Genomic DNA, 13,375 nt, shown 5'->3' with positions numbered 1-13,375 from the left:
ATCTCTACTGACTTCTCAGGTATAACATACACCCCACACTCAAAACGCTACAGTTTTGGTATATCAAGCTGCTCAACACATATGGCTACCTTCAAAACTGCATATGTATAACATTAAACTATCGTAGCCTCTTCCAGGCTGAGAAGCGCTATGTAAACACAAAAGGGCTAAACATTTGCAGAAATGCTTTTACCATTAAACAAAACTTCTCCCAGTATGGAGTCCTCTCAGTACACAGGACTGTTACCTACCTAGTAAATTGATTTTGACAGGTGAGTTGTGACAACTGCTTCCTGCTTTCACTCCTTATTCATCCATAGACCACCCGACGCTTTGCCTTTGGCAGATAAAAAAAAGAAGTTATAGCAGACTGCCCAGACTCTGAATTGAGTAAAATATCCTTATAAGATACACTTATTGAGTAAGATACCCTTATATCCACTTGGCAATATCTCTGAAAACATGGTAAGATTACTGCCTCACGACAAACATAATTCAGTATCCTTTTATACTTTTACAAAGAATACTAGATGCTAAACACGAGATGCTTTAACAGTTTACTAGCTGTGCCAACTACTTGAGCAAATGGAGAATACTTAAATCCAGCCTTGCCAGAAAAACAGACATTCTTCTGACATTATCTATACTTCTGTCTACCCTATAATTACATCTTTTAGAAAAAGTAACAAAACGAAACTTTGTTTTTCCGAAGGACAACAAATATGTCAGCCAATCTCCGTAACGGAAGATTACAGACAAACATCACCATTAGCAAATACACATTACAGCCATACCTTGAGAACTGGAGGCTCACAAATGACTTTGTACATAAAACAAAGAAGTCACTTACTGGGGTATATGCTATAACACAGTGCAGAAAGCAGGTGGTTTTGTAAGATATGACTAAATCGCAGGGATGAAGGAAAGCTTATACAACCTAACACATTTCACATAATCTTTTAATCATCCCAGCGCTAGGACCAGCCGTGACCTGACCTCCCTCCTCCGGCTTCCCATACAGAGAGAGCACGCAGAGCTGGCACACAGCGGGGGCCAGGTAGCACCCCTGACACCGGCGGGCCGTGCTCGTCCCAACCCCAGCCCCGTCCTCTGGGCCCAGCGAGTGCTGCCGAGTGAGTGCGACAGCCCCCGGCACCGCGGGGGCCCGCAGACGTGCGGCCGCGAGGGAAGAGGAAGGGAGAAGCGCAGCCACCGCCGGGGCAGCGCCAGGCCGGGCCGGAGGGCATAGCTCGGCTCCGCGGACCGCGGGGACGCGCCACGGAGCGGCTCAGAACCAAGCGCTGCCCTGCCCCGGCCGCCAGTAGCATACCTGGGCCGCACCGAGCCTGCCTCGGCCATGACCGCCCCCTTCGCTGGCGGCACGGCGCGGTTGCCTAGGAAACCCTCCCGGCCACCGTACCGCCCGCCAACACGGACCGCGGGGGGCGGCGGGGGGGGGACGGAATATGATTGTCACGTGATCCCGACCAATCCGCCGGCTTCCCTCTCCCGCCGCCCCTCCCGCCGCGAGGCGCGTGGCGCGACACGTGACAGCAGCGCACAGTCCCCGGCGGCCATTACTACCGTGGCAAAGGTCGCCTCGGCACGGCCCGGCCCGGCCCGCGCGGCTGAGGCGGAAGTCGCGGCGCGGTGGTGTGCGGCGCCGGCGCCACCTGCTGGGCGGTAGCGGGGCGGTGCCAGCGGAGGCCGGCGGCGGGGGGCGGGGGGCGGGGCAGGGCAGCGCCGCCGGCGCTCACCGCTTCCACCGTGAGAGGTCACGCCAGGATAACGCAGCAACCGTCTGCCGCCGACGCCTGCCCTTCACCTGCCTCCGCCGGGACGGGCTCGGGGCTGTCTGCCCCGCGCTGCTGGCGGCGGGAGCAGAGAGAGGCGCGGGAGGCGGCCGTGGTCCCCCCCTCGCTGTCGGTTCTGAGCTTGCCGCTCGGGTTGTTTGTGTTTCCTGCCTTGTGGGAGCCTGCGGGTAGAGCGGCGGAGTTACAACTGAATAGGGGAAGACCTTATAGCAGCCTTCCAGTACCTGAAGGGAGCTGCAAGAAAGCTGGAGAGGGACTTGTTACAAGGGCTTGTAGTCATAGGGCTAGGGGTAATGGCTTTAAACTGAAAGAGGGTAGACTTAGATTAGATATTAGGAAGAAATTCACTATGAGAGTGGTGAGGTGCTGGCACAGGTTGCCCAGAGAAGCTGTGGCTGCCCCATCCCTGGCAGTGTTCAAGGCCAGGTTGGACACAGGGGTTTGGAGCAACCTGCTCTAGTGGAAGGTGTCCCTGCCTGTGGCAGGGGGTTGGAGCCAGACGATCTTTAAGGTCGCTTCCAACCCAAACCATCCTATGATTCTATGATAAGTGTATTTCCCTGTCTGGTGGCAATGCCAGGCCAGCACAGGGGACCAGCCTTGTTCCTTTCCTGAAGCCTGTGGGGGCAAACACTGTTGCCACCTGCAGCCAAAATCCCTGCCTCAAGTTTCTGAGGGACACGCTTCTCCAGGAGTTGGTCAGCTATCTTTTGGAAAAGCAAAATGTGAAGAGTTAAAAGTGCCTTGCTTTCCCTACTGCAAAGGTCAAAACCCAAACCATTCCTGCTCGCTGGTACACAGAAATCCCCTTCTAAAGCTTTTTCTAATGTTTCAGCTTTAGATGTTGGCTGCTGTGCTTTTAATACATTTTAGCACATCTCTGGAAATGTTTAAAATACACAGAGAAATTAATGACCCCTGTTTCCCTGACCACTGTCTCTCAAATAACCACAGAACAATTGCAGTCTGTGCTTGCATGTGCTCTCCAGCTAGGGTCTGTCAGTTGTGTTTGTTGTGAGAGTCACATTGCTTTAGGAATTTTTTACTCCAGCATTTAGTAAATGGCAAAATAAAACAAGCTCACTTAAGAATACAAATGAACATTGTTCGCACGCACACACACTCATATTTTGGTTCTCTGTTGAGCAGACTTGGAATGAAAAGATTTTAAAAGGAAGTTTTCTTCGGCGAGTGTTGGATACTCGGCGCAAGTGAGAGACTAGTTAAAATCTTATTACTGTCTCTCATTTCCTGTTAGCTGGAGAAATAAAGATCGTGCTTCCAATATGGCCTTTATGTATCCCAGATTTTTTTTTATGCCAGTATAAATTATACTTTAATTCAGAGAAGCAGAGAAATACAGGCTCTCTATTTTCCACCCAAGTCTGTAGAAATTACTAAAGGTGCTGCAGCACTTCTTTCAATCAGGCCTTTTGTCTGCAGATGGAGTATTGTATTTCCCTTTGCAAAGTATGGGTCGTTTATTTCGTCCTTGTGTGCAACTTCTGCTGCTGTCTGCGGGAAACATGGGAGCTGATCAAGGACAGGATGCCCACATAAACTCATATTCTAGAACAATCTGTTACGCGTGACAGCCTATTGCTGCTGAAAACATCAGTTTCCAGCATTTGCTCTCTTCTCTGGTCTCATGAAAAGCATGGAGTGAGGCGTGAGCATTTAAAAAGAAATATGGAAATTAATTAAGGGATGTCAGTCTGATGCTATATGCCTTGATCCTGCTCAGACTTAAGGCAATGCAAATTTTGCCGTTAACTTCAAAGTGATAGCTGTGACATCACTCATTGATCATGAGAGTTACTTCATATATAATCAAATAGTCACATCAAGGGCTCAGTCCTGTAAGCTGCTAAAAAACCGTTGCACATTGAAGCCTTTCTGTTTGCAGAAATAGGTTCAAAGAGGCTTGTACAAAGTATAGAAAAATGTGCAGAGGGATCAATGCTGTTGGGAACCTCAGTGCCCATATGGGAAGGAAAGAAACCACCAAACCACTCCTGATGGCTGTGGTGGAGAGGAGGCATTGCCTGGTGTTGAAATGTCATCCAGTGCATTCAAATAACATGCACGATAGCCACTTAAAAGATTTTCATTTCCTTCTAATGCCAACCAGCTCTTAGCAATGGAGCTTAAAAAACAGAGCACAGGGCTAGCCATGGATTTCAGGCAGGAATGTGGCAATTTGGGCGGCAATGCTATTAAAGCAGAAGGATGGTCACAAATTCTGAAATAGGTCCTGCTGGACAGAGCCGCAGATTCTAAGGTAAAATTCTGGCTCTGCTGACATGGGTGGGAAGCTTTTGTTGACTCCTGTGAAAACAGACTTTTTCCTGCTATAGTCATTGGCTTCTCGTTTAAATGTGTGGCATGTGTACACTTAATGCATTTTTTGTTCTTGCTAAAATTGCTGAAATATAAGGCTTCACATATTAGTGGAATAATTTCAAGCAGTTAATGGTAAAATTGAAAGGGATAAAATATCCATACTTTTGTTTTGTTGTCTAGCAGATTCGTATCATCCATAAATGTCAGTGGGGAAAAAGACATCAAGTAAAAAAGAAGCAAAACGTCTGCCACATCCACTTTGGCTGGGGCATCGCATTAGATAGTATTTCAGTACTGAACTTGAAAATATGTGAAATATGAGATTACGATAATAAATATTTAGCCATATTCTTGGTTATGTTTTTTTAAAGGTTAACAGTTTCATACTAAATGAAAAGCAAACAAACAGTGGTGAATTAAGAAGTTAAAACTGCATTCTCTGTGCATGCCCACTGTGATATACTTCCTTACATGACTATGCAATAAGAACCCTTTCCAATATACGCATCAAAAAAAGAAAAGCCTGCTGTAAAAGTACAAGTTGTACAGAAAATGGAAAAATGATGTGGAACTGTATTTTGTGCAAGAGATAATGATAGTCTGGTATTATTAAGTTATGATTAGTTCACCTAACTATAATTTCAGTTTAAAGGAACATTTTAAATACTTTCACTTTTGTTTCACTGCAGGTCTTATTTTGTTCCACTGTTGATTAGCCATAGTCCTCAAGTCCCGAGGCCAGATTTCTGGTGGACTGCATTACGGTAGCTAGCCTGAACTCAGTTTAGCATCTCACCTGCCGGGTTTTTCCATCATGCAGTTTCTCCACAGGCTGAGAACTGAATTCTGTGTTGTGTTTCAAATTATTCCAGAGGCTTAGACCAGTCCCTAATCTTATTTCTGCTTCAGGCTTGGATCCCTTGGAAGCTGGGCTGTCACATTGGTGGCCACTTCCCAGTTTCTGGAAGTTAGCAGACGTGCATTGTTTCTCAGACTTTTTAAAAACAAATCCTCCCTTTGGCTAATTTATATGAATGCTTAATTGGCTTTACACCGTGCACTGTGCTGCCAGCTTTTCAGTTCCTCTAGCAGAAGGGGAACACAAAATAGCTGTAATTACTGGCTGCAGGAATAAACCCTTCCCCATCATAGGGAAAACTGCTATTGCCAGCAAATGTAAGCAGTTAAAAGTTTCTTCAAGAGCGTGAATGTTTGCAGTCAATAATTATAACTGCTTCTTACTCTCTTCACTTAAAAGAAGTGTGTTTGCCGACATTTTACACTGCTTTTTCTTCCGTTTCCCGATTCTCTATAAACATTGCTTTACAGGAGGGAGCAAGATCCCTCCTGTTACGAGCTTTCACTTTCGACAAATCCTGAGAAAATTATTGTGCAAAGATAGATACAAATGTGGCTGGTTTGACCAACTGTAGCACATTTAAACTCGCCAAATGTTCCTGCCCTATGCCGATTGCAGGTCGTTTGCCAGTATAAATTCTCAGTGCTTGGCATCAGGCAACACACCTATGGCTCCTACTCTGCCATGGTGACTGGGGGAAGAACTTGGGTTGCTTGAGTGGCTTGAACTGCAAACCCTCATCTGAATGAATGAGGAGAATGAATATTCTCCTTTGTATATAGAAAGCTTTATAATAAATTTTTCTCTTTGCGTGAAGACACACTGCATATCTTTGCTTCAGAAAAAATTAAGGTAAATATTGTTATAAAAAATTCTTAGCAGATTAGGAAAGATTAAACTCAGAAAACTCAGGAAAGAAAAATTAAGTGTTCTGATTTATTCAGATTTTTCAGATCTGTAAAATCTCTCATTAATCCTGACAACATATCTGCTTAACACTGGCAAGAATATTAGCTTTGCATTTCAGGTTTTCACTTGGTTATTTTTAGTTCTTCTGAAGCCTGGGAAATAAGAAATATAAGCGCTTTGAACAGTCTGAAAGAGCCAACTCTAGCAGGGCCTCTGAATCTGATTAGATAAAACAACAAAGAGGTTCTGTTAGGGCAGAGGCAGGAAGAACTAAGGTGGGTGGCAATATCTGTCATAACTCAGGGGAAATGTAGCCTCAAAGCACTCAAAAGTGGGTGAAAAAATAACATAAGCAATAGACAACTTTCCCACATCTCAGGTCACTCTCCAAATGCAGTCTGAAGAATTTTCAACTGGTTGGGTTATTTTGAGGGGGTATTTTTAAAGTACAATAAACAGCACATGCATGTGTGTTTATCTTGAAAAGCTAATTTAAAGGAGCATCATTTCTCTGCAGATAAGTATCCAAAAAATTGCAGTATGGCAAGTGCGATTATATTTGTCGGTACAGAAACAGCATAAGATCTAAAGTGATAGATGTGCAATTTTTAACATTTTCCTCTGAAAATAAGGTAGCTTTAGGATTGCCACAGGAGATTTCTTCCCAAAATACAGTTAGTCATAACATCACATTTTATCCTGCTGGCCAAAAAAGGATCAAACTGTTGCGCTTAGTGCAACTGGGAGGTCTTCAAGGTTTTTTTGGGGGTTGATTTAAAAATGATCTGTTATTGGAGTGGTGGGAACCTGGAACACCCACTTGGCCAGGGATTGTGCTTCACTCCTTTCAGTGCAGGATGCTTATTCTGGGTTGGAGTCTCTGCTGAAGTGCAGAGGTAGAAAATTTTCTCGAGAAAATCAGTCAGAATGTTTTCAAAGGTGCTGTGTATCCACAACATTGAGATTTGCCTCTCTTAGAGGCCGGGAGTGTTCCCTGCTTGAAGCCTGCCACCAAGTATGCCCCACAGCAGCGATGGCTGCAGCTGAGGAGCGTGGTGCTTGTTCCTTGAATAGAGGCATATGAGAACAGTCCCTCCAATCTGTTCTTTACCTGCTTGTGGCTGCTGGCATTTCTCTGCTACCTCTAGGTTTCTCTTCCCTGGGACCGACATGGGGCATAGCAGAAGGTGCATACACGTACAATAACTAATACTAATCCAACACCAGTTTGCTCCAGTGGTTCAGCCTCTCATGATGGGCTGAGGGTGTTCAGCATGCTTGCATGGCTCTTCTCGTTGAATGCAGCATTGGAACTGTAAGCACCAGACTTCAAGCTTGATGGGCAATGGTCCACTTGAGTCTTGGCAGCTTCTGGAAAAAGGCTTGTTGTAATTTTGCTGCTGAGGTAATAATTTCATTAAGCAGTTAGTTACTGGACAGGATTGTCTTCTGGCTTGAAAGGTCATGACTTTGTTAATGGATTGCTTGCCTTGCAATATATTAGCCTACATTTTTAGAAAGAAAATTTGGAATTACTGTTAATTTATTTGCCAGGAGTTTGATTTAATTTCTAAACCAATAATGTATTCCACAGTTTTCCTGTCTTCATGTCTGTTATAAACAGTATTCCTGTGATCCAAGTGGCTGTTAGTAGTGTTTCTAGGGCATTTTCATCAGGCTAAAGGTAGTTACAGTGTACATTTGGACAAGAGAGCTGGAGTCTGAAATTTGTCACAATTACCTTTTTCCTCAAGCTTTTTTCTCATTATAATTTCATCCTAAGCTAATCTGCTCCACATTTTTATTTTCTTTGAAATCATGCTGTGAGGTTCAGTCTTACATTTCTGCACAGGGAATTGAGCATCACGTCTTAAAAGCTGAGGGGACAAAATCAGATCCTTGCCAAGAACTGTTGCCTATACGAGTTCTGCTCCACCAGCTGGTCCATGGACTGCCCAGGTGAACATGTAGGAAACCCTTTTCCCCAGTGAATGGAAAAAAGGCCAGTGAAGGAATAAACCCCCCTCAGACTTGGGTTCGTACGTAATAACAAAAACCCTGCAATGTGTTAACCGGTATTGATGGGGGAAACAGGGTGACTGTTACGAGTTGGTTCTCTGTGCAAAGCAGGTTCACGTGTTTGTCAGTTTAATGTAGCTGTCTCACTCGTCATCCTCTCTCTTGTGGAGACGCAGGGCCCAGTTCCATGCTGTTTGTACAGATGCTGTTACTACTGAGCCGAGGGAGGGAGAAGTCAGAGAAATACGAGGTCTCCTTCCCTACCACCACATCCCCAGCACTGCTTGGGGCCATTTCAGCTAGGTGCAGATCCCTTGCCTACAACACATTTATATCCCACCATCTTTCTTGCCCTGTGCTGGTGGCGCTTGACAAGGAGGTCTCATGCTCCACCAAGTGAAGCAGCCTTTCTGGAGTCAGCAAGTGTCCTTTCTGGTTTATTTTTTCATACCTGGAACTAAAGATAATTTAAACTGATCTTCTATGTACAGAAAACAAAAGCCAGCCAGGTACTGTGGAAAGGAAAATCTCACCACTCTGAAACTCTCAAATGTGGATAGGCAGAAGATTTCTTTTTTCTGTAAACAGTGCTTTCGGGTAGGGATCCAACCTGTCATTACTTAGAGATTTCCAGCAGCTGAACATTCAATGTCTGTCTGCCACCCACCTAGTACCAAAAATGCCACCAAGAGATTGGCTTGTTGAAGGACTAAAATAGTCCTTAAAGCTTATCCTTAACGGACTATGACACCTGCTTTCCTGTGTCTTTTCTTTCTTTCCATATCTACCCCACTAATCACCTATTAGCTCCTAAGGTACCAGAAATAAACACCAGCAGTCCCGAGGTTCCGATGGTGTATATTAAGCCCTGTGAAAACTGCCTTTTGCAAGCATGTGTCTGGAAAATAATACCTAGCTTAAGGATTTAAAACCTGGTGAGGTTCTTTGTTGTTTCAGGCTTCTGGGAAGTGGTCATTTTCTTAATGTGATAAGAAACTGAAACGTTTTCAAAGCAAAGACACTTAGATGTGTGGCCTGTGTGGATTAGTAAGACTGGAAGCTGTTGTTCCATGAATCCCTTAATTACAACAAACCTTCCCCAGCGAGCTGCTATATTTACTTAATAGAATATTAAGCTATGATTTTTATGTGTACTAAAGGTATTTGGGTGTCACTGTGTTCATGCAGTGTAATAATATTTTATTTGATTTAATTTAAAGTTGGATAAGCTTGGGCTTTTTGTTAATTTCCTCCACTCTGAGGGATCAAATAGCCTGGTGTGAAAGCCTTTAAAGATTCAACAATATTGTTTGAACATGGCATCTGCAACTAATAATAAAGACTGAAACTTTGAATGAAAAAGAAATGTCTAATTATTATGGTAAAGGGAAGATGGTTGACTCATCTTCAGCAGTTTGGATTACATGTGTGAGATTGTGTTTTGGATGGAGCACTCCAGAATAGCAACACTCCATCAAAAACACAGTCATGCACCTGTACTCCAAATGGCTGAATAAGGCAAAACACATGTCACCCGAACACTGTGAATCAAATTAAAAAAAAAGAAAAGAAAAGAAAGGAAAGCTGGAAGAGAAATAAAGACAAGTACCATAACATTGGTGTGCGTGAAGACTTGTTTCTCTAAAGCTCTCTGAGTGATTTATTTATCACTAAACCTCTGTTCGCAAGCCATGTTTGATTTTGCTCAATGCTGATATAGACACTGCAACCGGATCTTATGGAAAGGGCTGCCAGCAACTGTTTGATCCTGATAAATTACAATAACAGGCACAATTCATAATGAGAAGCTATTGCTGCTTCTGGCCCTGATGTGTGATGAGGTTTAAAACAAGGTGGGCCAAAATTCTCCTTACTTGGTGGCCCCCTCAGACCACTTACAGCAGAGTGTGAGAGAGCCATTGAACAGAAGAAAATTACATTCACAGCAAGAGCCAGGACCCATTTTATATCAAAGGTGAGCATGTGTGTGTATGTGTATCTGCCTGCATTTGGAGTGAAAGAGATGTTGTGGGGGAAAGAGGTACAAGAAGATTGTATAATCCACATGTTTGGAAACTTGTGTGTTAACTGAGTAGCCCATTCTCCTGGTTCCTTCTACATATGTGCGCGCACACCCCCCAACACACCCCTCACCCCCCCAACATTTATGCCTGCAACGCATATGTGTTGTGAATATTGAAGTATTTGCTTTGGAAAGTTAATTGGTGACTGGCTGCTTATTTGATCTTCACAGTGTCGAGTTCAAAACGCAATAAGCAATAAAAAACACCCAATAGCTGGACATGGAAAGAGGTGCAAATTCAGAAAGGAATGTAAGCGATATGAACTAGACCCCTCTGCATATTTTCTTTGGAGTAGCTTCCCAGACACCTGCCCCTGTTTTCAGAAATGTATACAAGCCACAGTCCACACCCAGGAGAGTAAATACAGATTTCTTGAGATATTTCATTGCTTAGAAACTTTTGATAATCCCATCAGATGCTTTTTTATCTTTTTAGAGGACTTTGAGTCTAATCAGATTAACATATACAGTCTTACTAGTGTGCCAAGAGTTAGCTTTCCTGAAGGCTAATGTTAATAACCAAAAAAGGACACATATTAAAGAATGGAGTGGAAGGGATGTTGTAGGAAAAAGAGGAACAAGAAAAAGGTATGAACTACATGTTTAGAAACCTGTGCTGGTGAGTCCTGTAGGGAAGTGTACAAGGGCAGAAGAGACAATTTCACACACTTCTGTTGCTGAAATATTGAGAGAGGCTTCAGAAAGTCTCTAGGAGTAGTGGTGACGTTCAGTGGCTCTGAAGGACTGTTTACTAGTCCTCTGAAGGACTGTAATGCACCTCTCCTAACACTGGATTCCTGCCTTTGGAAAACATTCAATGAATCAAGATTGTACCGTAGCTCTTGCCTGACCTCATCTTCTGTTGTCTCATAAGGCTGCCATCGCGCTCACATGGGATGTGTCCAGAGAGGATCAGGAGAAGTTTTCTTCTGTTCACAGCATGGTTCTCCGTCACCCCAATGTGTATACACGCTTGCAAATGAACAGCAGAAGCTGTCCTCAGTTCTTCTATAGCCACAAACCCAATTCATCTGTCTTCTGTAGCCTTTGGCAAATAAGTGCTGCCATCCTTTGCTTCTCCCTCCTTGTTTCCCATTTAAACATGTGTTGGTCTCTTTTCCCAAGTAACAAGCAATTGGATAAGAAGAAACAGCCTCAAGTTGTGCCAGGGAAAGTTTAGATTGGATATTAGGAAAAACTTCTTCACCAAAAGGGTTGTCAAGCATTGGAACAGGCTGCCCAGAGAAGCGGTTAAGTCACCATCCCTGGAGGTATTTAAAAGACATGTAGATTTGGTGCTTAGGGACATGGTTTAGTGGTGGATTTGTCAGTGCTAGGTTAACAGTTGGACTTGATCATCTTAAAGGTCTTTCCTAACCCAAATGATTCTCTGAGTCTGTATATCCTGCTAAGCATTCCTCTCCTCCTTTGAAGAAATGTATGTATACATGTACCTACCACCACCTCTTCCTGCGTCTGCTCCCCCAGCCTTTATTAATATCAGCATTTCCCATGTCATCTGTTGGAGAGAGGCAGGCAGAGCTGCTGCACATATGTAAAAAGTGATAGCATGTGTGTGAACACGCGTATGTGCACACACATGTTCTTGTATATAGGTACACCCCTGTCTCAAGGAGTGAATGGTTGCCTGGTTCTTGGAGAATGAACCAGAAGAGGGGAGCACAGACTTCTATCTCTATAGCATGGAGCACAGGCTGGGTGCAAAGCCTTGCAGAAGGACCAAGTATGAAATATAGGTCTTGAATGCAAAAGGGACAGGGTTTGAGGACAAAAGAGATACATGTTTCTGTAATCCTAAATATAGAGAAATATTTAATTTCATTGTTTCTAGTCTCTGTGTGAAGGGGCAAACTACCCTTAGAAAAAGAAGCTAAGACTCATTGCTGAAGAGGTGCTCATTTGCATTAACTACTTTTCAGGAAACTTGAGTGCCAAAAATTAGGTTGGATAATTCCAGGCCAGGTTCCAAGACTATACGCCTCCCAAGGAGGCATTTATTAGAAATTGGAATTAGCTATGACAAGTCGATCATAGGAGAAAATAAGAGTTGAAGTAAAAATATTCTGGAAAAGAGATCCACCTGAGATTAGGTTAATGGTTGAAAAAAGTGGCCTGAATATTGAAAATGGGGGCACTTTAAGGAAAATGCCTTAAGTGAGTCTGTTGTTTCTGAGCATGGCTGCTCAAATTGCAAAAAATTGACAGAATTTAAGGGATTTTTTTTGGTGAAAGAAGCAGCATGACTGTCATTTCTCTATGCTTCTAGGAGTGGAAGTGACACATCTACAGCTTAGTGAGTTCCTGGAGTATACAGGGTGAAGATGACTACACGTAATGTAGTCTGATCTCCTGTCCATTGGAAGTAATGTGGTACTAGGACTGGTAACTTGTTTGACTGTGACCTGCAGGAAAGCAGCCATAAAGACGTTGCTTTCCCTATTAACTGGTTCCAGCCAGTAATAATGATTATTCCTTTTGTTAAAGTCCCATCGAATTCATCACTTAAATGGCTTGAGTGTTCCATTTGTGAGAGCATCCTCTGGTAGATCAAAAAGCCCTGAAGTGCACTCTGTTTCATCTCTGTGAAAGTACTACTTCATTGAAGCCAAACCACTTCTTAATCTTCTTCTTGACCAGCTGTGACTTGAGGTGAGCAGACTTGCTTCATACAATCACTGAAAGCTTCTCATTTCATTTTAAACCAGCCTCTGTAGTAATATAACAGCAGGTTGTGCAAGTCTCTGGAGTTTACCCTTCCACCTGCTTGCACAGACTTCAACCAGCAAACGCAAATGATGAGAAAGCTAACAACCAGAGACAGGAGAACTGTCTACATGCAGCTCCCCCGTATGTTGCTTTGCTTCAGCTGAGCTGACATTTCTGCAGGGGGTGTCGTAGGTTTTAAGGGAGAGGTTTCCATGTGTCCTTGCTGCCTTCTCTAGGCAGCAAACTACCTCATGTAGTTCAAATTTCATCGTGAGGCATGTTTACCAAGTTGTCAGAGATAAGCCTGGCTCTGGAGGCAGATGTTAGCATGGGGAACAGAAATGCCAGCAGTGAGCACATATGGCACTGTTTGTACTCTTAAGTTTGAAAGAACTAAACAAGTTAACAAATACAGATGTTTAAAATCAGTAAGAGTGTTTAATGAAAACAAACAAAATACTGTAGTCTATAAAGCAAACCTGTTTTTCTTTTGCTTCTTTTGACCAGCTGGGGTGAGCATTTTTCTGAGTCTTTAACCTCCTTTGACATATGGGACTTTTTTGAGGGACATTAGTCCCAGCAGATGCTGGGTGGCGCTTGGGTGGATGGCTCTGATTTTTA

The 13,375-nt window shown here is 43.6% G+C and overlaps 1 protein-coding gene across 3 annotated transcripts in view; it reads right to left on the bottom strand.

Moving 5' to 3' along the window:
• The window catches only part of CEP162 (centrosomal protein 162), a 49,299-nt gene extending 47,839 nt beyond the window's left edge, over window positions 1–1,460 (bottom strand). For 2 of the 3 annotated variants that reach the window (XM_030489752.1, XM_030489754.1), the window contains exons 1-2: window positions 1,331–1,460; window positions 252–337 (exon numbers count right to left, since the gene is read on the bottom strand). The gene's annotated coding sequence lies outside the window, so the exon portion shown is untranslated. The remainder of the gene's footprint in view (window positions 1–251; window positions 338–1,330) is intronic. The other variant, XM_030489753.1, reaches the window with a different exon arrangement.
• Window positions 1,461–13,375: the final 11,915 nt, after the last annotated feature.

The sequence above is a fragment of the Strigops habroptila genome, chromosome 6 (assembly GCF_004027225.2).
Source record: "Strigops habroptila isolate Jane chromosome 6, bStrHab1.2.pri, whole genome shotgun sequence".
Taxonomy (NCBI): domain Eukaryota; kingdom Metazoa; phylum Chordata; class Aves; order Psittaciformes; family Psittacidae; genus Strigops; species Strigops habroptila.
This window is presented reverse-complemented; position numbering and strand designations above follow the sequence as displayed.